The sequence below is a fragment of the Callorhinus ursinus genome, unplaced genomic scaffold, assembly GCF_003265705.2.
Source record: "Callorhinus ursinus isolate GAN/ISIS: 27379988/994484 unplaced genomic scaffold, GSC_fseal_2.0 scaffold3, whole genome shotgun sequence".
Lineage (NCBI taxonomy): Eukaryota > Metazoa > Chordata > Mammalia > Carnivora > Otariidae > Callorhinus > Callorhinus ursinus.
The window spans coordinates 45,902,183-45,928,972 of record NW_027397065.1 but is presented as its reverse complement, the minus strand read 5'-3'; the positions used below and the strand labels follow the sequence as shown (position 1 = coordinate 45,928,972).

Sequence of the window (26,790 nt, the reverse complement as noted above, 5' to 3'; positions counted from 1 at the left end):
GTGTGTGTGAATGTATTTTATAAATTACAAAGTGCTATTACAATTTTATTAGTCCGTTACTCATATAAAATATTAAATCGTGACACCATTCTACTCCAATTTCATATTCCTTAATAGGAATGAGAAGCAGTTTAGCATAGCCATTAAGAATGCAGACTTTGTCATTGGCAGGCCTGAGTTATTCCCTTCTTTATCTCTTACCCACTGGGTGATTTGGGGGCAGTTACTTCTCGTACCTCAATTCCCTCTCTTATAAAATGTAGGTAATTCCAGTACCTAATTCACAGAGTTGTCCTAAAGATTAAATTATACAAGAAAAACACGACAGTGCCAGGTGGGAGTTAATTCTTTAAAGAAAATAATTGGAGTTATATTTATCTTATTCATCTACTAATTTAACTAGCCTTATAAGAAAATTGTCTCTCTTTTTCCCATAGACCCTGTGTAGGGGACTACTCTTTTATTCTTTAACTCTAAGCTCAATTTCTTGGGTTTTTTTTTTTTGTTTTTTTAATTGAGGTATAATTGACATATAATATTATATTTATTTCAGGTGTTTGATACTCATATACATTGTGAAATGGTTACAACTATAAGTGAACATCCTCACCATACATAGTTGAAATTTCTTTACAAGGCTTTACAAGCTTAATTTCTTCTTCTTCTTTCTTCTTTTTTAAGATATTTATTTGAGAGGTAGAGTGTGTGTGTCTCAGGTCCTCCCAGGACCCTGAGATCATGACCTGAGCTGAAGTCAGATGCTTAATGGACTGAGCCACCCAGGTGCCCCACGCTTAATTTTTTTTTAAGATTTTATTTATTTATTTGAGAGAGAGACCGAGATAGAGAAATAGCTCAAGCAGGATGTAGAGGGAGAAGCAGGCCCCCTGCTAAGGAGAGAGCCTAACTCAGGACTAGATCCCAGGACACTAGGATCATGACCTGAGCTGAAGGCAGACGTTAACCGACTGAACCACCCAGGCGCCCCAACTTAATTTCTTTATAAAGCCCTTGACAGCTCCTCTCTTCCAATCCAGAATTGTTTTCAATTTACAGACTTTCTTTCCTCCCTCATTTCTTCCAAGCACTGTGTTCCAGATTCATGGGTATCTAACTCCACCTCTCAGGGCTGAAGCATCCCTTCTTCTTTCTCTCCTTTTCCTCCTTCAACTTCCCTCTTACTCTGTTCCTCTGAAATGTGGTACCTGATGTCATACCCATTTAACAAATAATGGTTAGTGATTCATGGTGCTTGAAGTTTCGGATTGGGAAAAAACAAAGCAAAACATAGCTTTATCTTGGAAGCTGGAAAGACATTGCTCTTGAATTTTAAAAGACACAAATTTAAAAGAGAATATTAAAATGGAACATAATTTATACTTGATTTCACACACTTTTTCTTCCTTTATTTTCCTCCTTTTCTCCAGAAGTTGGTCCTAATAGTCTCTTGAGCTTTTAACCAAAAAAAGTTGCTTACCAATTCTAGAATATATAAATAAAAGACAGAGGAATATGAAAACTACCTTGTTTTCATTTTAAGGACCACTGAATAAATAGAAGCATAATTTATTAGTTTTGATTTACAGGAACCACTTCCTTTCCAAATGAGATGAAAAGCTCCACTGAAGATAATAGTCAGCAGCTGAATTCATTGTTACTTGAAGAAACCTATCCACTTATTTGTCAGTCATGTTAAGATCTTGGCTAGAGGAAGATTTTAGCTTTTACATTAAATATAAACTGTAACACAGACAGAGGCACATGAATCAAAAGAAGGAGCCATCTAGTCAGAATTATCTCTCTGCTTCTTATTAGTTACTGTGTGTCTGAGCTTCAGTCTCCTGCCCCAAATATTTAGATAATGCAGAGGTTGGCAAACTAGTGCCCTCCCTGAGCCAAATCCAGCCTGCCATGTGTTTTTATAAGGTTCATGAACTAAGAATGAGTTTTACGTTTTTAAATAATCGAAACCAGAAAAAAAATTCCTGACACATGAGAAAATGTATGAAATTCAAAAATCAGTGCTCATAAAAAAAAAGTTTGATGGGAATGAGACACGCCCACTCCTGTATGCATTATCTACAGTTGCTTTCCTGCCATAACTGCAGAGCTGAGGAATAGCAGCACAGACCATGCAGCCTTCAAAGCCTAACCTGTTTCCTATCTGGGCCCTTTATGGAACACGTCTGCCAAGCCCTGAGATCGGACTAAACACACAGGGCTTTTGTGAGATGAAGAGAGATACTATCATTAAAGCATCTGGTACACAGTGGGCATTCAATAAATGTTGGCTGCTAGGATTGCATGTAGATACTATGTTAATAAAAAGAGTCTGTGCATCTTATCCAATTCTGGTTACAGAATATAATGTCCTATAAAGTCAAGTTTCCTGAAATAAAGCTCAGTACCTCAGAATGGCTGTGGAAATTGGGTTTGAGGAGGTGAAGTTATCTGAGTCTGAAGGGCTGAAGGATGTTGTTATATTTCAATGGCTTATACAGTTGGTTCTTAACATTTCGGGGTGCTGGGAGCAGAGACGGTTGTGGTAGTAACTGCCTTCATTCAGTAACTCTCAGGGATAGACTTCCATCCCTCAGTGCAGACTCCACGTTCAGATTTATCTTTTCTCTGCTAATGTAACTCATTCTTGAATTTGTACATGCTGTCCACCTTAGCTTCTGTGAAAATATGTGTACAAAATACAGCACAAACCATGGAATCCTGTTTTTTTTTTCCTATTAGATATTTAGGCATCTATTCTAACATCTTTCCATATGTCCTAGAAATCTTGGCTAACAGTTCATGAAACTCTTCAGAAATTGCAATTCTGTAATCACTAAATTGGTGATGAGATGTCTCAGGTTCCCCATAATTAGGTACAACAAAGAGTTCTTAGGGAGAAAGCCAATTTAGTTAAAAGCTTAAAATTAATTAAACATAAAAGTCTAAATCAAGGGGAAGGTCACTGTATTGGTGAGGAGTTTATTCCAGTTGGACTTCAAGGATATACAATTCAGGGTATTAATTAATGTAGCAGTTTACAAGTCGTGTTTTGAAACAGTCTACAAAGACTAAGCCAGAGAATAAAGTTTAGGTGGAAATTTCATTGGTCAGTAAGCAACTTAGGTATTTAGGCAGAGCACAGAGTAAACCAACATTTACGTGGCTTTGGTGGGATAGTGGTTAGCATAGCTACCTTCCAGAGTGAATCAACATTTTAAGATTAAACTTTATGAATAAAAATTATTAACTGTATTATAAATGTTATTTTGTATGAGTATCTCCAATCAACCAGTCCTATTCTATCACTACCACGTTTATGGGCACAGGTTTCAGCTTCTCCCTTCTTCCTTCATCCAGCAATTACTGTAGTATCTACTCTGGCCCAGACAGTGTGGTGGCTCTTGTCATAACTGGGGAACAGGACAGACATAGTGCATGTCCTCAAAAGCAGACAGTGTAGCTGAACATTTAGACAACCAAGCAATAACCATAAAAAATGGCTAGTAGTATGACAGGAAAAATGCAGAGAATTTTGTGGAGCACAGATCAGGGGACTTAAGATAGAGCATAGTACATAAGGAGGGGAAGAAAGACATGGCTTTCTGCAAATGGGGACTTGTAAGCTGTTTCCTGAATGTCATACAGGAGGTGCAAGGTCCAGGTCATCCAATGCTTTGTAATCCATGTTAGGAATGTCACCTTGTATCCTAAGGGAAATGAGAAGCTTCAAATTATTTATGCTAAGAGTGAGACTAACAGTGTCTAAAGATTAAAGAATGCATTGGTTTTATTTTTATTATTTAAGTAAAACTTTAATTCCAGTATTGGTAACCTGTACTAGCTTCAGGCATACAATATAGTCATTTCAGTAATTTCATACGTTACTCAGTGCTCAGCATGTTAAGTGTACTCTTAATCTCCATCACCTATTTCACCCATCCCCCATCCACCTCCCCTCCAGTAACCATCAGTTTGTTCTCTGTAGTTGAGAGTCTGTTTCTTTGTTTATCTCTCTCTTTTTTTTTTTTTTTTTTTTTTGCTCATCTGTTTTGTTACTTAAATTCCACATGTGGGGGCGCCTGGGTGGCTCAGTTGGTTAAGCATCTGCCTTCAGCTCTGGTCATGATCCTAGAGTCCTGGGATTGAGCCCTGCGTCAGGCTCACCTGCTCAGCAAGGGAGTCTCTTTCTCCTTCTCTCTGCCCCTGCTCCTGTACTCTCTCTCCCTCACTCTGTCTCTTAAATAAATAAATAAAATCTTTTAAAAAAATCCACATATGAGTGAAACCATATAGTATTTGTCTTTCTCTGACTTATTTGCCTAGCATAGTACTTGTTAGCTCCATCTGTGTTGTTGCAAATGACAAGCTTTCATTATTTTTTATGGCTGAATAATATTTCTGTGTGTGTACACACCTCTTCTTTATCCATTCATTAATCGATGGACACATGGGCTGCTTGCATAATTTGGCTATTGTAAATAATCCTGTAATAAACACAGGGGTGCATGTATGCCTTTCAATTGTGATTTTGTATTTTTTGGGTAAATAGCCAGTACTGTGATTGCTGGATCATAGGGTAGTTCTATTTTTAACTTTTTGAGAAACCTCCATGTTTTCTACAGTGGCTGCACCAGTCTGCATTCCCACCAACAGTATAAGAGTGTTCCTCTTGCCAACATCTGTTGTTTCTTGTGTTGTTAATTTTAGCCATTCTGATAGGTGTGAGGTGATCTCTCATTTAGTTTTGATTTTCATTTCCCTGATGATGAGTGATGTTGAGCATCTTTTCATGTGTCTGTTGGCCACCTGAATGTCTTCTTTGGAGAAATGTCTGTTCATGTCTTCTGCCCCTTTTCTAATTGGATTATTTAAAAAAGAAAGACTGTGCTGTTGAAGGGCTGAATGGAGGTAGAGACAGAAAGTGGTGGCCCAAACTCAGATGAGTGATCCTGGAGACCTGGTTATAAACTAGGTTTTAAGGGAGGATCTGTTGAAGAATTGGTGTGACTATGATCTTCTTACTTAATAAGTAAACTAGAATCCATAGTTCTGCTTTAGATAGTTATAATGATGAGCTTAGGCCTGTAAATGGACCCACTAAATTATAATGAAATTGTAGTAAGTCACTATGAGGTTAGCAAAAATAATGGTAGACTGGTTCACTTTGAAAGTAGTTTCTGGCTACCAAAGCATACCTATGTTCTGAATATAAATACCAAGTAATGGGGTGGCTCAAAAAAAAAAAATCCTCGTGCAGAATTTAGCAATATCTACTAATATTTGAGCGCTTACAAAGCAGAACCACAGCATCCAGTGTATGTTAGTTGTTGCTATGTATGTTCAAACCACTTTTACTGATATTATTTTATTAAATGCGTGTACAATCTCATGGGATGGCTGCTCTTCTTCTCACTTTACACATGAAGACTCAAAGATAAGAGAGTTTATGTAACTTCCTATCTCCTCCTGGCTAAGAGTAACAGCACCAGGATAATAATCTGGTTCTGTCGAATTCCATCCCAGGCAAAAGAAATTCTAACTCCTGCAAATCATAAACAGGATGACAAGTACAACATTTAATTTCACACACCTAGATATAAAGAATACTTTGAAATTCGTGGCATTAAAACTGAAAGACTACAGTTTCAAAATCGATAAGAGTACTCACAGAAAGTCGTGAAATGCTACGAACTTCAAAAATCCGTCCAGAACCTCAAATGCGTTTATTCAGTGTGGAATTATATTTTGATGGAAGTTCCTAAAAGTGGAAAAGATTTTATTGATAGTAATTATATCACTACACACTGAAGAAGTTTGACTTCACCTTTTACATGGGGCCTCAATGCTGCTGTAGCTCATCTGATAATAGAATCTTTGTTTCTTGAAAATAAAATATTGACGGATGATAATGTCTTAGAGAGGATTAAATGAAGTGGCTCAGTTCCCACAATCTCTTATAAATGTGTTAAATGAAGTGGTGAAAGAATTGACCCATTTCTCTAACTATAAATATAAACCTTTGCTAATTCATTGTTCTACAACCTAGGTCTGGAAATTTATAGATGTTACAGTGATTATTCATGGGTAAGTATTTTCCTTGGAGTCTTCACAGAATGTCTTTCATAACTTAAGTCATAGGAAGCTGATTCTATCAGCTCAGCAAGAGAGGTTTTATCTCTCAATTGCAGACTCCCTCTAACCAACCTCATGAGATTGAGGTTTATGTTAAAAATAAGATTTGTAAATTTGCAATGAAAAATAAATGGTGCATGGATTAAGAGAGCTACATCTTCACTCCCTTTAGGAAGGTCTACATAAAAAGGGAACATAATGAGAAAGATAATTAATATACAGGAAATCAAAACAAAGAGACAGGTAGAAAGGATTCTTGAGTGACAGCAGGCTAGGTCAGCCCAACAGAGACAGTCTCCTCGGTGGTCCCAAAGGACAAAGTTCTCCCAATAAAGGCTACAAATGCCTTAAGGATAAGGACCCCATCTGCCTCATATCTGTCATCTCTCCAAAGCCCAGCAAAGAACAGCCACTCATCCAGTGAGAGTAGGGTCCATTGACTAAGACTCCTTCTTATAGTGTTGGAATGAATTCTGCCTACTTTTCTCCTTTTGTTGCTCTTTTTTTTTTCTATGCATCCATAGATGACTTTTCAATACCACATGCTTTCATTAGATATGAGAACGTAGTATAATTGGGGGTGAATATGCCGGTCAGGTAGCCAATTTGTCTTTTTATGCTGACTTGTGTATTTCTGTTTTCATCCATTTGATGTTTTTCCTTCTTGCTGCTTCCCAGTTTGGGGAGTGAAGAGCAAGCAGGCATGTCACTGCAACCACTGAGTACATTTTCCATAAAGTTTATTTCTACAAATCTGTTACATCAACACTCCATGCTATTCTCTAAGAGAGGATAGTAATGCAGTTCAGCCAGATTGGTCCAGTCTGTTACTTCTAAGAGTTTCTGCTAATTACGAGAAATGAGACTCAGGATATTAAAGAGCTGTTGAAGATGAGGAAAATCACCTTGTCATTGAACCCTGAAATCCACTGAAGTTACAGAAGTGTTTTACTTCCATCCATTTCCAAAGATAGTTAATGAGCCCTTGCTCTGTTAAAGGCAAGGTTGGAGGTATATAAGACAATTTTTGCCTGCATTTAACTTAGAAATATAACATTTTATCTTGGGACTTATGTTTTAATTTTTCCAACAGCCTTATTTATTTCCATTTAGTTTTATTAGCAGAATACTTAGAAATGCTTAAAAGGATCTTTGGATTGCATAAGAGGAGGTAAGGAGAAAAATAGATAACCAGACAGTGCAACTTGGTGCACAAACTGTATTTTAGGAATTGACCCCCAGCAGAAATGATCCAAGAAAGTAAAGAAGTGGTAATTCATGTCCACAAACCACATTATTGGTCCCAGGAGGCAAGATAGGTATCAGAAAATGTGACTCTTTTGCCAACCCCTATATTACCTGCCTCCATGATTCTTGCCATGTCATTCAGGTCTTAGTTTTTCATGTAAGTCATGAAAAAATTGGACCTGATGATCCCTGGTCTCCTTCTAGATCAGAACATGTGACGTCCCACCATTTGTGAGCTTTAAAAATTATTTAAAATTCTCTTGTCTGCAATCTGCAAAAATGATACCAGAATATTTGGTTTGTGCTTTATTTTTTTTCCAGGTTTAGTGAGGTATAATTGACAAATAAAAATTGTATATGTGTAACTTAAGTTACACATGATGACTTGATATATGTGTACATCACAAAATGATTTTTACAAGCTAATTAATACATCCATCACCTCACATAGTGTGTGTGTGTGTGTGTGTGTTGAGAACACTTAAGAGTACCCTTTTAGCAAATTTCAAATGTACAATACAGTATTATTAACTAGTCACCATTCTACTATCTGCTTCTGAGAGTTTGATTTTTCTGGACTCCACATATATGGGAGATTGTGTAATATTTGTCTCTCTGTGTCTGGTTTATTTCACTTAGCATAATATCCTCCAGATTTGTCCATGTGTCAGGAATGGCAGGATGTCCTTTATCTATTGCCAAATAATGTTCCATTTTGTGTGTATGTATGTGTGTGTGTGTTTGTCTATAAAATAACATTTCTTTATCCATTCATCCACATGTGGACACTTAGATTATTTCCATGTCTTGGCTATGGTGAATAAGGGTGCAGTGAACATGTGGGTGTAGATAGCTCTTCAAGACCTTGATGTAATTTCCTTTGGATACATATACCCAGAATTGTTTAGACACAGGTTTGAGTTCAGTTTCATTCTGCATGTGGATATCCAGTTTTCTCATCACCATTTATTGAAGAGACTATCCTTACCCCATTGTGTTTTCTTGGCATCATTTTCAAAGATAAATTGACTGTATATGTGTGGGTTTATTTATGTGCTCTCTTCTGTTCATTGGTCTGTGTATCTGCTTTTTATTTTTCTTAAAGATTTTATTTATTCATTTGAGACACAGAAATAGAGAGAGAGAGAGGGAGGGATCATGAGCAGGGAGAGAGGCAGAGGGAGAGGGAGAATCAGGCTCCCCGCTGAGCCAGGAGCCTGATGTAGGGCTCGATCCCAGGACCCTGGGATCATGACCTGAGCTGAGGCAGATGCTTAACCATCTGAGCCACCCAGGCGCCCCTATGTATCTGTTTTGATTCCAGTTACATACTGTTTTGATTACTATAACTCTATAGTATAGTTTGGAATCAGGAAGTGTGATACCTCCATCTTTGTCCTCTTATCTCACAATGCTTTGGTTTTTCAGGGTCTTTCGTAGTTCTGTACAAATTTTAGTATTGTTCTATTTCTGTAAAAAATATCATTGGAATTTTGCTGGGACTGCATTGAATCAGTTGATTGCTTTGGGCAGTATGGACATCTTAACAACACTAATTTTTCCACACCATAAACCTGGATCTTTCCATTTATTTTTGTCTTCTTCAGTTTCTTTCATCAGTGTTTCATATTTTTCAGTGTACACATCTTCATTTCCCTGGTTAAATTTGTTTCTAAGCATTTTATTATTTTTGATTATAGTGTAAATGGGATTATTGTCTTAATTTTTGATCGTTTATTGGTAGTATATATAAATACAACCGATTTTTGTGTATCAGTTTTTTATACTGCAACTTCACTGAATTTTAACAATTTTTTGTTGCAATCTTTAGGGTTAGAAAACCATATACATAAGATCATGTCATCTTCAACAAGACAGTTCAACTTCTTCCTTTCCAATTTGGGTGACTTGTATTTCTTTTTCTTGCCTAATTGCTGTGGCTATGACTTTGAGTAGTATGTTTATTATGAGTGGACACCTTTGTCTTTTTTTTTTTTGAGGGGAGCCCTCTGATTGATTTATTCATGATGTTACATTAGTTTCAGGTATAAAACATACTGATCCAGCAACTCAATACATGATGCTCTGCTCACCACAAGTGTATCTACCATGTGTTATCATTCAATGCTATTATAATACCATTAACTATTTTCCCTATGCTGTACCTTTTATTCCCATGACTTCTTTATTCTGTAACTGAAAACCTGTATCTCATACTCCCCTTCACCCATTTTGCCCATCCTTCCATCTCCTCCCCTCTAGTTAGTCACCCTTGTCTTATTCCTAATTTTAAATGGAAAGCTTTCAGTTTTTCACTGTTGTGTATGATGTTGGCTATAGGCTTGTCATATATGGCCTTTATTATGTGGAGGTATATTGCTTTTATACTTAATTTGTTGAGTTTTTATCATGAAAACATACTGAATTTTCATCAAATGCTTTTTCTGTATTTATTGAGATGATCATATGATTTTTATCCTTTATTTTGTTAATGGGGTGTGTCACATTCATTAATTTACTCTGGTGACCCATTCTTGCATCCCAGAGATAAACCCACTTGATCATAGTGTATGGTCCTTTTAATGTGCTCTTAAGTTTAGTTTGCTAATATTTTATTGATTATTTTTTTGCATCTGTGTTTATCAAGGATTTTGGTCTATAAGTTTCTTTGCTTAGAGTGGCCTTAAATCTGCCTTTGGTTTGAGGGTAATTCTGGCCAAGTTAAATAAATTTGGAAGTGCTTCCTCTTCCTTTAATTTTTTGGAAGAGTTTGAGAAAGATTTTTTTTTTTTTTAATTTTTGGTAGAATTCACCCATGAAACCATCTCGTCCTGGGCTTTCCTTTGTTAGAGGTTTTGACTACTGTTTCTTTCTCCTTACTAATAATTACTCTGTTCAGATATTCTTTTTCTTTATGATTCATTCTTGGTAGGTCGTAGGTTTCTAGGAATTTATCTATTTCTTCGAGGTTGTCCAGTTTATTTGTGCATGCTTTGTCATAATAGTCTCTGTATTTCTGTAAGATTAATTCTAATATCTCCTCTTTGATCTATCATTTTATTTATTTGAGTCCTCTTTTTATCTATGTCAAGCTAAAGGTTTCTCAGTTTTATCTTTAAAAAAACCTTTTAGTTTCATTCTTTTCTGTTGTTTTTCTGGTTTTTCACTTATATGTGTTCTAATCTTTATTATTTCTTTCCTTCTGTTAACTTTGGGCTTAGTTTGTTCTTTTTCTAGTCCCTTTATGTGTAAAGTTAGGCTGTTTGAGATTTTCCCCCCTAATGTAGATATTTAGCACTATAAACTTTCCTCTTAGAACACCTTTCCTACATCCCATAAATTTTAGTATGTTGTGTTTCCATTTTTGTTTGCCTCAAGATACTTTTTTGTTTTTCCTTTTGAATTCTTCTTTGACAGATTGGTTCCTCAGCAGTGTGTTGTTTAATTTCTACATATTTTTGAGTTTTTCAGCTTTTGTTCTGTTACTGATTTTTTTTTAAGATAGCATCTGAGTGGGGGGAGGGGCAGAGATAGAGGGGGAGAGAATCTTTAAGTAGGCTCCACACTGAGCACTGACCCTGGTCCAGGGCTTGATCTCACAACTCTGAGATCATGACCTTAGCCCAAATCAAGAGTTGGATGCTTAACTGACTGAGCCACCCAGGCACCCCTCTGTTATTGATTTCAAATTTGATACCATTGTGGTCAGAAGAGACACTTGATATGAGTTTAGTCTTCTTAAATTTGTAGTTTTATGGCCCAATGTATGATATATTCTGGAAAATGTTTCATGTACAAATGAAAAGAACATGTATTTTGCTGCTGGCTGAAATGTTCTGTATATGTTTGCTGGGTCCATTTGGCTTATAACGTATTCAAAACTACTGTTTCCTTATTGATTTTCCATCTGGATAATTTATCCATTTTGTAAGTGTGTATTGAAGGTCTCCTACCATTATTGTATTGCTGTCTATTTCTCTCATCAGTTCTGTTAATACTAGCTTTTTATATTTAGATGTTCCAGTGTTGGGTGCATATATGTTTACAGTTGTTATATCCTGATAATTAATAGACCTCTTTTTATTATATAGTGACTTTGTCTCCTGTAACAGATTTTGACTAAAAATCGATTTTGTCTCATAAGACTATAACCACTCCTGATGTCTTTTGGTTGCCATTTACATGGAATATCTTTTTTTAATCCCTTCACTGTCCATGTAAGTGTATCCTTAAACCTAAACTGAGTGTCTTGGAGGCAGCACTTTGCTGCATCTTGTCTTTTCTGTCTATTCAGTCACTCTGTGAATCCTTGTTAGAGAATTTTAATTCATGTACATTTAAAGTGATTATTGATAGATAAGGACTTACTATTGCCATGTTGTTTGTTTTCTGACACTTTTGTAGTTCCTTTGTTCTTACCATCTCCTTTTGTGATTTGTGTGTGTGTGTGTGTTAGTGTGCTTTGATTCCTTTTTATCTTTTGTGTATCTAGTAGAAGTTTTTTCTCTTTACCACAAAGCTTATATAAAACATCTTATAGTTATAACCGTCTGTTTTAAGCTGATAACTCCTTAACTTTCATTGCGTACAAAATCACTCTGTGCTTTTCCTTCTCCCTCCATTTTAGGCTTTTGATGTCATACTTGACATTTTTATATTCATCCATTAACAAATTATTTAGCTGTAGCTAATTTCAGTGCTTTTGTCTTTTAACTTTGAAACTAGCATTAGGAGGAATTTATGTGCCACCATTATAGTATTAGAGTATTCTGACTTTGACTATATATATACCTTTATCAGTGATTTTTGTACTTTCATTTGTCATGTTGTTAATTAGAATCCTTTTGTTTCTACCTCAACTCTGATTATCATTTCTTGTAAGGCAGGTTTAGTGGTGATAAACTCCCTCAACTTTCTCTTGGCAGTTTCAGAATCTTATTTATAACCAGCAATGTTCATTATTAGTAAAATAATAAACATTTATTAAGCAACTGTTATATGCCAGACACTATGCTAGCTGTGGGTTTGCCCAACTATCTTTCACATATGTAAATGAATTCCTTCTAAAGATCAAATAATTTGAAATGTATAACATTGCATTTTCTCTTGTTGGCAACTTTTAATTTTTCTGGTGTACAATTGCTGGAATTTCGTGTTGAATTTTAAGGCTTGGCCCTTGATTTCAAGCAGTACTCCTCATTCAGGGAGCTTATAATTAGCTTGGAATGCCTGCATCCAACAGTTGTATTTTGTACCACTGAGCACTGATGGGACTATAAAAATAAAGATGAGCAGTGCTAACATTTTTCAAGTACAGGCCTTATTTATTTCTGCCTAGCATGGGGTGCCTATCATGAAGTCTGGCCCATTTTTATTGATCAATAAATTTTATTTCCAAATAAAAATGGGATATTTCCAGACTTTTACTTTCAGCAAGCCTGTAATACAATGAGATATTATGGACCAGAAAAAATTTGGGAAGAACTGATCAGTGCTTTGTGTTGAAAAGAAAAGAATGCATGGAACCATCTTGTGTATTATACCAGTATTTGCTTTACCATATTTAATTAATTTCTCTTAAAAAGATATATTTACAGTGTGTTTTATTACTAGACATTAATTATCAAGTATGTCAATTCCTTCTCAAAGTACTGACGTAGCTTGAGAATCCTGCATTTTGTACCATGCATGTATTTGAATTTCCAAAGCAGAAAATGACTTCAGCTTAGACACTGTCTGGCCAGTGGAGATATTTCCAAAACTGTGGGTCACCAATTTGTCACTGAGCCAGACTTCCTCCACAGAAAAAAATCTCTTCAAAATCAATCAGATAATTTTGCCTTTGTCCAGTGAAAAGCATGGTTGGATTTGTTCTGTTCTGAAGAGCCAGAGCTGGGTGAGTGTCATTTTGCATCAGGTCTGATGTGTGAAATGAGCGGCTGGCATTATATACTGTCGTAATTACCTGCTATTAGTTTAACTCAAATTCAGCTGTTTTTGGCTTGTATATAGTACATACTTTTCTATTCCTTTAGTTAAATAATGCCCCATAACACTTTTTAAAGAACTTTCCCTGGGCAAGATTATGAATGTCTTGGTGCCCTATCATCCATAGTACACACGGGACTTTTGTTTGCCTTCACTTTTTCTCAACTCCCTTGTTAGTCTACTCAGTTCATGTGGTACAGATGGGGCTGATTCCTTCCTTTTAGTCTCCAGAACTGTCATAGGGGCCAAATTTGGCCAACTTGAGAACCTCATCCCCCGGTCATAGAGATCTGTTCAGGGATAAGCATACGGCTTAAGCTTAGAATCCTTTTCTGGAAAAGATCTTTTATTTTTCCTGTGGAAGTGAGCTTGGGACCCCCTGTGAACATCTTACTACCCAATAGAGAGAGCAAAACTGAGAATGAAACGGAGAGAAGCCTAGAGAAGGAGAGGGAGATAGAGCCTTGATTATATTTTAACGGCTGTACTCCATCCCACCTTAAGATCCATCACTTGGGGTTATAGTTACATGATTTAGGACGCCCCCCCCCGAAACACACTTTTTTCCTTAAGCCAATTTGAATAAGTTCTGACTGCTGTAACCAGAAGTTTCCTGGTGAATGCCTCTTTTCAGATTTGTGCCATAACTACTTTATGCCTCTTACTGACCCCACAGTAGCATCTCAGGTTAGCCTGCCCTCCCAAGTAAGTGACACAACACACACTCTCCCCTATAATCATAGCCATCCTACATTGTACCTCAGACCTAAAGGTCTTCGCTAGGAGCCTATCTTGATAATTTCTCACAAAGTCTTGTAGATAAACATGTAAAGGGTTTGTTAGTTTTGGGGAGTTATTTACATTGTATAAGAGAAGTCACTATCCTGAGTACAATACAATATCTTAACATGTCAGAAAGATTAAATGAAGTCTGAAAACTCAAGGCAAAGAAAATGGAGTTATATGCATGTTCTTGCACTTGGGTTAAACCAACCAAACAAACAAACAAACAATCCTGCATTCACCTACTTAAAAATATCTATTGTGCACTTCCTATGAGCTAGGCACAGTGGAAGGAACTCGGACACAATAGAGAGTAAGCAGTTTCTGCCCTCATGGAAAATAATCATTTTCTATCAGGACATTTTGACATGAATCAAATAAAAATACAAATAAATGGGTAATCACATCTATGATAAGTACTGGTCTTTGGGCTTGTGTAAGGGGGGGCTGTTGGTTCTGGGTGTTCAGGGATAACTGAATCCCAGAGCAAATGATAATGGAGTATAAATTTAAAGGTTGAATAGGAGTTAAAGAGCTGAAAACATGAGTGAGAGTAACTTCCAGGAAAAATCTTTCCAGAAGGAGAAAACAGCTTTGTAAAAGATTCTCAGGTGGAAAGATACATGATCTCTTTGAAGAAGAGAGAATAGCAGCAGATGAGACAGAGGACATAGACAAGGGAGCAGAGGAAGCCAGGACTTTCAAGTCATGGTGACAGTTGATATCTTTACCTTTCAGGCAATGGTAAGAAAGACATTTAAGGAGTTCAGTTCACAGAGTGACACAATTAGGTTTATGTTTTAAAAGTTATCACTGCAACTTCATGACGTTACATCTGGCTGGTATTAGAATCACCTGGATTGCCAGCTTCCTGTCCCATTCCAGAAGAACCAAAGTCTCTGGTGTGGGCCCCTGGCTCTGGTCATTTTAAAAGCTCCTTCCAGATGATTCTAACATAAAGCTGAGCTTGAGAATCACAGATGTAAACCAGGTAGGAGACGTAAGAGCATCTGTGATAAAGAGGCTCTGCGAGCTGGCTTCTCAGTATGACTCAAGGTTATTGCCGCCCTGCCGCCAAACCTAATTGTGAATTGCGTTAATGGAAACATACTTCCTGAAAGAGAGAGTTGTATCTCTGCTCCCAAATTAGACCCAGCACACCTGAAAAGTTTGTTCACCTCTCAGAAGCAAATTTTAAGAGGAAATTAGCCAAACTGAAACATTCCTAGAAGATGATAAAAGGAACCTGAACCGTAATGAGCAGAAATGATCCGCTGGCACCGGTTATGTTGAAATTGTACATTACGGAGGATGATTTAGGACCTCTGTTTTCAAATAAGTCAAAGGCTATTATTTATTCATAGGGTAGATGTGGGGCCCAACTACTTCCCAGTCTTAGACAGTGGAAACGTTGGCAGGAGATGGTGCAGACAAGAATCCTTGTCCTCATGGAGGCTTTGTTCCAGATGAGAATGGAGTTTTCTTGCTCAAAGGATCCTTAAGATCAGAATTTTAAACTGACCTTTTTGGTTAGCGGCTTTAGAATCTGTATGTGTTACAGGGAGATACATTTCAGCTATTAATTTTAGAACATTAAAAGTAGAAATCTCTGGAAAGCAAGGAGGTCAACATCTGTGGAAGGATTCCAGCAGAAATGGCTGTAGAATCTCAGGGCAAGAATTGAAAGATGTAATAGGAAGAAGGCTGTCGAGTGATCTGGCCTACTGATCTCTAGAGTCTCTGACAAAACGGAAAACCAAATATTATAGTATTAATACTGACGCTTACATAGTTTGAGCATTTACCATGTGCCATCCACCTTAGGTGCTTTATTATGCATTATCTTACGTGAGATTTGTGACATGCATCATGCAGATGAAAGTGAAGTCGTATCAAACTATAATTTTTAGAAGTTAAAAACATGACTTCTACAAATATAAAGTGAAAAGATGTAAAAAAAATTTAATGTGACTTATTAATTAATGAGGTGTCAGTATGATGGTAAGATTGGTTCCAAGAACAGTTGAGGAGCTCTTTGTTCAGCAGTGCATTAAAAAAAAATGCTAGTACAAGATTACTAGATTGGATAAAAAACTGATTAATGTTTTATAGGGCAATAAACCATCACACTTGGGATTATTTTTTCTACTGGAAAGAAGAAATTTGTATCTTTAATAGACAGAAGGCTTCAAGGTAATGCAGCTTTACTAAATTTGGGACCTTTATTTAGTAGTGAATAATGAGGTGAACAAAGCACAGTTCATTAGGTAATTTTTTTCCTTTTCTTTTTTCTTTTTTTTTTTGGTTTCGGGAGTAGAATTTAGTGATTCATCACTTGCATAATAACACCTAGTGTTCATCATAACAAGTGCCCTTCTTAAAACCAGTCACCCATTTATCCCATCCCCCATCCACCTCCCTCCATCAACTCTGTTTTTTCTCTGTTGTTAACAACCTCTTATTGTTTGCCTTCCACTCTTTCCTTCTCTTTTCTTTTCCCTTCCCACACATTCATCTGTTTTGTTTCCTAAATTCCATATATGAGTGAAATCATATGGTATTTGTCTTTCTCCAATTCCTCTTAGCACAATATACTCTAGCTCCATCCACATCACTGCAAATGGAAAGATTTCATTTTTTTGATGGCTGAATAATATTCCATTGTGTGTGTGTGTGTGTGTGTATGTGTGTGTGTGTGTGTGTATGTGTGTATACACACACAGCACATCTTCCCTATCCATTCATCAGTTGATGGACACTTGGACTCTTTCCATAGTTTGGCTATTATTGATAATGCTGCTATAAATATCAGGGTGCATGTGCCCCTTCAAATCTGTATTTTTATATCCTTTGGGTATGTGCCTAGTGGTGCAATTGCTGGGTCATAGGGTAGCTCTATTTTTAGTTTTTTGAGTGACCTCCATACTGTTTTCCCTAGTGGTTGTCCAGCTTGCCTTCCCACCAGCAGTGTAAGAGGGATCCCCTTTCTCGGCATCCTCACCAACATCTGTTGTTTCCTGTGTCCCTTAGGTAATTCTTGAGAGTACATGTTACACAATTGCCACATAAAACTTTGAAAGAACATGATTATCTTTTGGCCTTATTTTCAAGTTTTGGATGATGTTTCTTAAAATTGGAAGAGTTAAGTAACTTTTCAGGATTTTTGAGCTGTAGTAATGAGGCTGGGTCACAATTGATCTTTCTCCAAATACCCATACTGAAATAAGCCATGTAGCAAATATTTGGGGGAATTATTCGGGAAGCATCTTTCGAATCACATCACCATTGTTATGCCTTTGTGTTAAGTCTGACCTTGTTTTTTCCAGTTGCTTTATGTTTGTTTGTTTAATTGATTCCTAAAACAGTTGTAAACCACTCCAAATTAACCTCTCCTCCTATTTTGTTCCTGCAAAAGTAGTTTGGCACACCAAACATGATTAATAAGTAGCTAGTGGTTCATTAACCACTTGCTACTGTTGGCTTTAAGACAAAGGCTCTGGAACCCCAGGTAGAAACCTCATTCTTTAGAATTTACTGCAGCTGTTTTCCTCAATAAGATTTCTTCGTTTATGGTGTGTGTGTGTGTGTGTTGTTGTTGTTGTTGTTGTTGTTGTTGTTGTTGTTAACTTAGGATGTTGCAGTTACTAAAGAGGGGATTGTAATTGCTGATGGTCTCCTATCTTTAGAGTGTTAATCTTGAGCTCTTAAGGTTTGAAAAGAAAGTCCAGTTCTCTGCAAATGGCACTTTGTTCAGCCTCCTGTAACTGCAGATTTGGTCTCACTGTTTTCCTTTCCTGTGAGTTAATCTTAAGGAAAGACTTCAGTGTTAGGTTTCCAGGATAAGTGAAAAGTAGCTGTATTGTTGACTTAATGTCCCCACAGGCATTAGGACACTTGCCTGTGTTTAAGGTGATAGACCCCTATTAGATGACGGTAAAGTGGCAGAAAACTAGTCAATCAAATGGTTTATTTTAGGAACTCAAACTAGATGTGAAAGTACAGTTCTTGCTTTATAAGAGAAAGGGTCTGATTTTTGTTCCATTGAGAGAAAACTAAACGTAATAATATATGTAATAATGTATCGTTTAATAAATATAATGTCTAATATTTTATGTAATTTATAGGCCACTTTAGGTGGGTTATCTCACCAAATCCTCAACAATTCCATAAGGTGGAGTATATCATTGTCTCCATTTTACAGATGAGAAAACTGAGGTCCACAGGGGTTGAGCAAGCTGGCCAAAATTCACAGCCAGTCGGAGAGGCAGAGTTAAGATTAGACCCAGGCCAACTGATGACAAGCCGACTGCTGTGAAGGTCACATGGCATCGCCTTTTCCACATGATGCCGGGAGAGAGAACGCACATGGAAAATTAGCCACAATCCCATTTTCTAACCTCAGCTCCCGCATTAACTGTCTTTGCAACTCTGGATGAGTCATCTCATCTGTCTGGGCCTCCATTTCCCTCTGTAAAATGAAAGGTAGAAACAGTTTGGGTTGGATGGTCTCTGGGGTTCCCTCCAACTCTAAAGTTCTCTGATTCTATAATTGCATCCTGACCTTAGAGGTGCACATGCTCCCCTCCCCCATACCACACATACACACTGCTTCCCAAGGCGAAAATCTAATCCTGCTATAAGTGCCCATTGCAATTTGATGCGAAACTCAAGACTCCACCAAATCCTGTCATTTATGACAGCCCCTCGGGAACACATGACACTTTTTTAAAATCTGGCAAGCCAGTTCTTTAAAATAAGTGGCTAATGGCGTGTGTTTTTAGGAGGTAAAATATTAATACAAAAAAACCCTCACTTTAAAACAAATGAGGCTTTCTATAAATCATCTCTTTTCTACAATGTTACCTTGACGATTTAGCTTTGACTCTTAATATGAGGGATTTTCCGTGTGGGAGAAGTGGGGTGCCCTCTTTGTATCTTTAAAGACTTCCTCTTGTTTCATGGTAAGATGAAATGTCAAAGGTAGACCACAAAATCCCACAGAATGTACACAAGACATCTTGATGGAGTGTCATCCAGAAACAATCACAGGTGCACAGAATTAGGACATACTCTGATTATAGGTACATTGTTTTCTTTCTATTTAACCATCACACATCTCAAGAGCATGTAAAATGTTACATTTCTGGACCAGCACAGTTACAGAGTGGAAAGCAACGAAAGTGCCCAAAAATAATTGCATTGTTTTTAGTTGCAGCAACAATAGATGCACCTATGTGGATGAGGGGACAACTCTGAAGGACTGAACCGATGTAGAAATGCTAAAAATATGGTTCCCCCTCCAGCAGTTGAAATTGTGAGCAATGACTGAAGCAATGGCAGGTAGGGAGATTAAATTAGAATTCACCTCTCTCAGCTGTAATAGGGCTCGTTATCAGGGCTGGCAAGAACTCAGTGGGCTCACTGGGGTGAACCTGGGACTGCCAGGGGGAGAAGGTAAAAAGGAGCAGTGTTGAGCAGAGGGAGAAGACTTGTCTCCAGCATCTAGCGCCACAGAGCAGAACCTGGAGAATGGCCGAACGCTCAGCATTGGTTCTAGAAGCACTCTCCTTTGTGGTTGTGACTATGAGCCCGGCAGCCACCATGGGCGCTGCTGCTGGGAGCAAGTCTGTGCTTGACACATGTGTTTCCCATTGATAGCTGGAGACAGCCCAGTGGCTTGGAGTTCGCCTGACAAAGCTGTATTGAAGTACAGACAGAGTACGGTTTCAAAGCAGTCAGAAAAAGAACGGGAATGCTGTTCAGGAAATTCTTCAGGCATGGGCAGGGACTTGGCTGCAGTTCTACAGTTGGAAAATCTGACTGGGGCAGCTTCTGAACACAGGCTGGGCCTGCTCACACTCGGCAGGCTGAGCGGCCGCCTCCTTCAGAGCCTCTGCGCGCTCGGGGACGCTGGGCGATTTTCATCAGCCGCTTTGGGAAGCACACGAGGGAGGTAGGGCACTGTTTAAGTTCTTGCATTTCCACCCTTCTCTTTCTCAGCCTGCTCTTGGTTTGCAGGCACGCTGAGTTTTCGTGTGTGTGTGTGTGTGTGTATGTATACGTGTACAAGTTAGAACTTGCATCACTTAAACATTTGCTGTGGAGTTAGAATCATTTTTCTCCCCCAGCCCTCTTCAAGATCCGATTTTCAGCAGGGCAGAGACACTTTTGAAAGTTAGGATGTAGCTAGCAACACAAATGTGAGAGGGAAAAGTATGTGAATTCTTGTATGGTCACCCCGCTCCAACCTTCTGTAACTTTTCTGCATGGAAGGACACTTCATTGGCAGGACAGATAATTTTAGATGAAACTGTATGTGTTCTTTGCTTCGTGAGAGTTTTTGAGAGGGACTTTTTTTTTTTTTTAAGCAGAAAATAGCCTTCATTTTAGGAAGGAATCAAAGTTTGAAGTTTCTATTTTGGATTACACTTTCAGAGTGTGGGAGCAGATATGTGTGTATGAATTCTTGGCATCTTTTATTATTATATGGGATTTTGGCTGTCATTAAGGAGCCCAGTGATATGTTTGCCTAGAAATATGCTGGATCAACATTTCTAATTCTGTTTCTATAATAATTTCCAACTTAGTTCTGAGTTGAAAAGTAACTGGCAGTTTTACTTCAAGGAAATACTTTTGTATTTTGGAAATACAACTAACAGTAACAGAAACGAGTAGGTTATTCAAAATCATTGTTAAAAGATAGAGATATAATGGTGTGAATTTTAGTTCATTAATCGCTTGATTTTATTTTACACGTTACTGGAAAGAGTGCTTAAAAAAAACCCAAATTTTAAATAATCCTTTCTCATGCATATCAGCTATTATGCAATATGGATTTTTACCTCTCCCCCCTCTGAAAGCGCTGCCTTATTCTATGCTTAGCATCTAGCAAATACACAATATAACTGCATTTAAGAAACTGGTTCAGCTCAGAAAGGGCTAGACTGAATCTCACTATAGCTCTGTGATTACTGGCTGAAGCATCAGTGACTGCTCTGGTACTCTTCAAAGGGGGCTTGGCTGAGAGTCTGTTTGGGGAAGTAGATGAATGAATGGATTCAGGTGTGTGTTTACTTCAGTTCTAAAATCTCTTGGCGTGTAGCTAATAGTAAAGATTAATGGATGAATGAAGAATAAAGGGCTGGAGTTCTCCAGATCCTTTTCTGTAGAAAACGCATGAGCCGCCAAACCTTGTGTCCCTTTGGTGGAAAGTCAGCACTCAGAGCCAGCCATTTCTTTCTTGCCACAGTTTTGCACTCGGAGGAGGGAACTGGGAAATGACTGGTAGCCGGGCTTCTTGCTCCAAGACATGGCACACAAATATTTTCTTCTTCATCCTCATCTTTGGGTGGGGTTGGGTGGAGCGGGTTTGGCACTTGTGGGAGTGTGGTGGGATGCTAGCATAGACAGTGACTACATTTGTGTTTTTCTTAAGTGCCTACTGGGTGAGCAAAATGCCAAGACAGATTAGGAACCGACATGAAACAGAGCCGAGCCCACTGCCGGTGAGCTCTAATGTCATACCCGTCTAAATTTAGTGGTGCGTCAAGCCCTGAGCAGAGCAGGCGTGAAATGGCAGCTCCGGGTTGCAGGATTATGAACAGCAGTGCCTAAAACTTGGAAGCAACTTTATAGTTTCCCTTTTTTAGAAGTAGAGGAGGGGCAAATCAAGCTCCCTTGACAATTGAAAGGAGAAAGAAGGGGGTGGGAGGGTAGAGGAGAATAAATCCAGGGCAGGGGTGTGGGCAACAGGGGAGAGGAGTGGCCACACCACGCGCGGGGCAGCCAGGGCAGAGGGAGGAGATGGTGCACAGGAATGAAGCACACATACTAGAAACAGTGCACACCAGCAGGCACGGATACGTTCAGCTTGAAGTGTGTGGATAAACTGTGGCTTCACTGAAGAGAATTGTTTTACCCTTTACACAGTGGGAGACCCCATGGTCAGTCTGCCCCGCTGTGCCTTCTGGAAGCAATCAGAGAGCACATTTTGTAAGAACAGCAACGCCCGAGGGTTCAGATTTCCTAAGCATGGACGGAGCAGGCTCTTTGGGCTTTATTTTTAACCCATATTTCTTCCATCCAGAGATATTTCCACTGGGGGTGTTGAGTGAACGGACCAGGTGGAGATGGGTGAGTGATTGCAGTGAGCAGTTTGTTCTAGGCCCTGCCTGTGGATACTTTAGCAGAAAGACAAACTTTCTCAATATAAAGTGATACATCTGCTTTATTTTAATGAATGAATTTACTTAAATTATTTTTTTTAATTTAAAAAAAACCTCTCCAAGGTCACATACCACATTATTGGTGTAAGTGTTTCCTACTAGTTTCATAAGATTAGGAGGTTCATAGAATCATGGATTTGACCATTTGGAAGGGATTTGGGCCATCCTGTAGTTCAGAATTTCTTGAGTATGAGTAATATGGAGACCCATTTTATAATGCGGGGGATTGATGCCCACATTTTTGATTTAATTATTTCACCATACTGTCATTTAAATATGTATGAACCAGAAATACCTACCTAGATATTACCTGTCTAACTTAATCATTCTTGAACAGATACAGCACTAAAACAGATTTTTGAATTAGATACAGAGAAACTCATCTAATAATACTCAGATTATCAGCAATCATTTTTTATGCAGAAGATGCGTTACCCCTAGTAAGGATTATACCATGAACATGGGATTAACAGTGACTTTGGAGATTAGTTTGATTTCAGCCCTCTTATACTCTTGCATCCTTGTCAGACACTTGATTCCTCCTTGGCCTTTTTCTTTTCACATCTACCTTCACGATGTCCTTTTATTTGCACCTTGAAGGAATGTGCTGTTTTGTAATATATCACACTCTGTTCCTTTCTCTCTTCATGACAACGAGAATGGAATCACTTGTTGCCCACGTGATCATACAGTTAATACAAACACAGACACCAGATTGTAGGGGAGTAGCCATTGGTTGGGAATGGGATCTGTATTTTCTAGGACAAAATTCACACAAATAAGCACATCAAAAGAAAAACCCAAGAACAAATTTGATGCAGAACTCTCCAATCTCGGGGAAGATCTGAGGATCCCTCAGGGGGATTCCACAGAAGGAGATGCTGATCCTGATTGGTTCTGGTTCCGTGGAAGAACCTCTGCAGGAATCTGGGGAAGAATGGCTCTGGAAATACCCTGTCTGCATTTCTAGCCTTTCTAATATAGCCACTTCTACTTGTTTCATATATTGGAGGTTTGTAAGAGATTTCATCTGAAAGAGAGTTTTAATGCAGTATAGGTGAAACTTGAGTTTGGTTGCAAGTAATAGAAACTCTGCTCACAGAAGTCTGAATGTATAAGGCCTTACTTTAGGCATGTAGAGGTGTAGGCATGCCTAGACAGTCAGAGCTGCTGGGTCTGCTGAGCAATGTCCCCAGGGACCAGAGCTGCCTTTCTGCTTTACCATCCTCAGCTCTTCGAACTTCCCATGCTCATGTCTGTGTATCATGTTCAAGTCAGGGCAGAGGTGGCAGGGCATAAAGGGGAATAACACCTCCCCTCATGAGACCTGGCCCCTTTAATCACGAAGGGTTCTTCTCCCATGTAGACTGCTCTTCGCATCTCAGAATACACACCCAGAACTGGATCATGTACCCATGCTTAAAAAAATGAATAAACAACTACTTTTGAAAAACACTGTTCTCATAATCCATTTCTTCCACTTCAGAGATGTGAACACTGAGATCAGAAAAGTGGACACTGAGATGAAGAGAAGGCGTAAGGGACACAGGCAGTCTGAGACCATGGCAATGCTTGCTCCTTGACCGTAGGTCTGGTGTGGACTGTATGTTACGTGCATTGGCTCAGTAGTCAGGGCTTAGTGATACTTCAGAAGCCTGCTCCCAATAAAAGGGAAAGTAATGTTGTAATGGGATCTTAGTATTAGAAGATTCCTCAGAAATCACCAGCTTCCATCGTTTCTCAAAACCTCTTGAATCAGAATTTCAGAAATTAGCGTTTGGGAGTCTCTATATTTTTAAAAGCTCTCCAAGTGATTCTTTTGAGGCCAGCCAGACACTGGTGCACAGAACCGAGTTTGTTGACCACTGCCATGGCTAACTCAGTATCCAGTGCGGGGATGCCATTTATGGCATAGCAGACGGGTACCAGCCAGAGGTGATGGTGGTGCCTCCAATGACAGAGAACCTCACTACACTGTGAAGCAGCAGGGGTCTTGTTTCTCACCTCAAGTCTCCTCAAACTGAGCCAAATTGCATGTCTATCCTTTGTAACCTGTGGCCATTGTCATGGGCTCTGGAGCCACATTTGAGATTGGTGGTGGTACTTTGTGCAGAAGTGAGGTGAAGAAAGGGAGTAAAGGTAGAGGTAGTCAGAAGTCTTGGGATAGGTCCTGACTTCACTGATCACTGGATTGCAGTGTTCCCACCTGTAAAATGGGATCAGATGTCTCTAGAGTATTCTCTGTTTCTCATAATCTATGATTTTTGTAATTCTAAAGCCTTCCCATTTCCTTATGAATATCTTCGTCTTCCTTTCCTAAGGCTGAGCATCTTGAATTATTTCATCTCTCCCTCATCTTTTCTTCTGCTATTCTCTTTATCCTTCTTGAACGCATGCCAGCTAACTTCCTCCAGACAAAAATATGGCTCCCTGGACTCTGTTCCAGTCGTCCGCCAAGTGCGTATTCCATGAACAGAGAACACCAAGCATCTTTTAACCAAGGGGGAAGAGAGTGATTTTATCGGAGAAGCAGTGCAGTAAGAAAGAAGAATGGAAGGTAGGCTGATCTTACAGCAGAAGGAGATAAACACACACACACACACACACACACTTAATATTAACTGAGAGAGCAGGAGAGAAACCAGCAAAGAATGAAATAGGCAAATCAAGATCAAAAGAAGTATGGGCACAATAAGCAGAGGAGAGAACGTTTTATACTGATTTATCCAAGGTACTTTTTCTGTGTTGCCCAAATTTCTCGACAGATTCCGCTCTCCTCTTTCTCTCACCTCTGCTGCCACACAGAAAGGTGATCGTCTTCATTATTGTTTCAAATTCCCGTTGCCAAGTGTGAGCCCCTTATATAAAGGAAGCCATGTCATCTGTGGCCCCTGACCTGCTGTCAGAGAGGTTTGCAGGATTCCCGGAGGAACGTGTCACCATGGTTCATGAAGTGGCTAAATCCAGTGTCTAAATCTCGGAAATCTTTGCCGGTGGTAGCTCCGGGTGTGTGGGTGGATGCGGAAGCTTTGGTTTTCTTCTTCTTAACGGATAATGCAGTGGCACCTATTAACACAAGCACAGCTTCCTGATAAAAAAAAAAAAAAAAAAAAAAAACTATATTGCCGGGGATTAGAAACTCCCTCTTTGTTCAGACCACTTTCCGTTGCCGGGTGATAGACTTAGACTCTCTCGTGAGCACCCTGACTTCCAAATAACCTATTTCTGAACTCCCGGAAAACCTGTAGTTAGTTACTGGCTGGGCTGGAAGTATTGAGCCACTGAAACTGTTCTTCTTGAGCTCAGGGTGAACAAATATCAGTCAGTAGCTCATTTGCCCAAGCAAACATTGGACACCACCCTGTTGTCCTAATTCCAGTTAGGGTTGCGTTATTGGGCATGGTGTGTTCAGTGAGAGAAGATCGCCTAAAACTGAGGCATAGCTGAGGAGCCACGCCACACTATGTTCCCTTCCTTCCTGTTCTTACCTGGGGTCATGGGCCATCATCTCTCTTGTCCTGGACTCTTTCTAGCTCTTTCTCTCTTTTTAAAAATTTCATTCTATCTTCCTGTTGCCAGTTTTTCTCTCTTTTGAGAATGTTTCTTCTCTGTTCTTTGTTCGGTTCAGACCCAAGTCATCTGCTTCTCTCAGTGGTCAGGAATGCCAGGAACAGGGTCTGCTCATAACTTGGACCCTGTAATAACAAACATTAATTCCGAAAGTTGGATGTGACCTTCAGAGATTTGTGGCATCACTTCTGTTGTGGACAAAGCTACACCTGGTGTTTCCCAGGCTGAGGATGCACATAGCAGGTCACAAACTGGAAGTCTGAGGGCTGACCTATAGGCACTATTTGGGGTCACAAAGTTTTCTTTTTCTTTTTTTTAATTAAGTACAAAGCATTTGGACATTCTGAGATATTATGCACAAATCTAGATAATCTAGGAAGAGCTGAAGGAGGGCATCCCCTGTCTGGTTTCCCACGGCTTGGCAGTTAGTACAATCTGAGCAGTTGTTGTTCCTTTGAGAGGGTATGTGTCCACTTTATTCACTAACCCCACCTTCTGATCTGTAGGTGTTTATAATTAAATAGTCTCTCAGTAGGATTTCATGTCTGAACCACAGAAAATAGAAAATGATTTGGACGACCTTTTTTTTTTTTTTTCAAATATTTTGAGGGTGGTGCATAAAGTACCACTCTAGATGCATAGGAAAGAAAGTAAGGCATTATGACTTGATTCTCTTAGAGGGCACTGTTGAGATGAGTAGGTGTCTGCTCAGCAAAAAAGCAGTAGGACAGCAAACCTAGAGCACAGGTTTCAAAGTCAGATATTCCCCGGAGTAATCACATCATAGGATTTTATATGAGATTTCAAATATGATAGAAATCAGATCAGTCTCTTCTTCTGG

At 38.8% G+C, this 26,790-nt stretch overlaps 1 protein-coding gene across 2 annotated transcripts in view; it reads left to right on the top strand.

The window, feature by feature from the left end:
* SGCD (sarcoglycan delta) overlaps positions 1-26,790 on the top strand; it is a 965,947-nt gene that overhangs the window by 552,202 nt on the left and 386,955 nt on the right. Inside the window, exon 1 of one of the 2 annotated variants that reach the window (XM_073890571.1) lies at positions 19,746-20,107. The exons of the other annotated variant lie outside the window; for it this stretch is intronic. The gene's annotated coding sequence lies outside the window, so the exon portion shown is untranslated. Of the gene's footprint in view, positions 1-19,745; positions 20,108-26,790 lie in introns of those variants that run through there. 2 annotated transcript variants of the gene reach the window in all.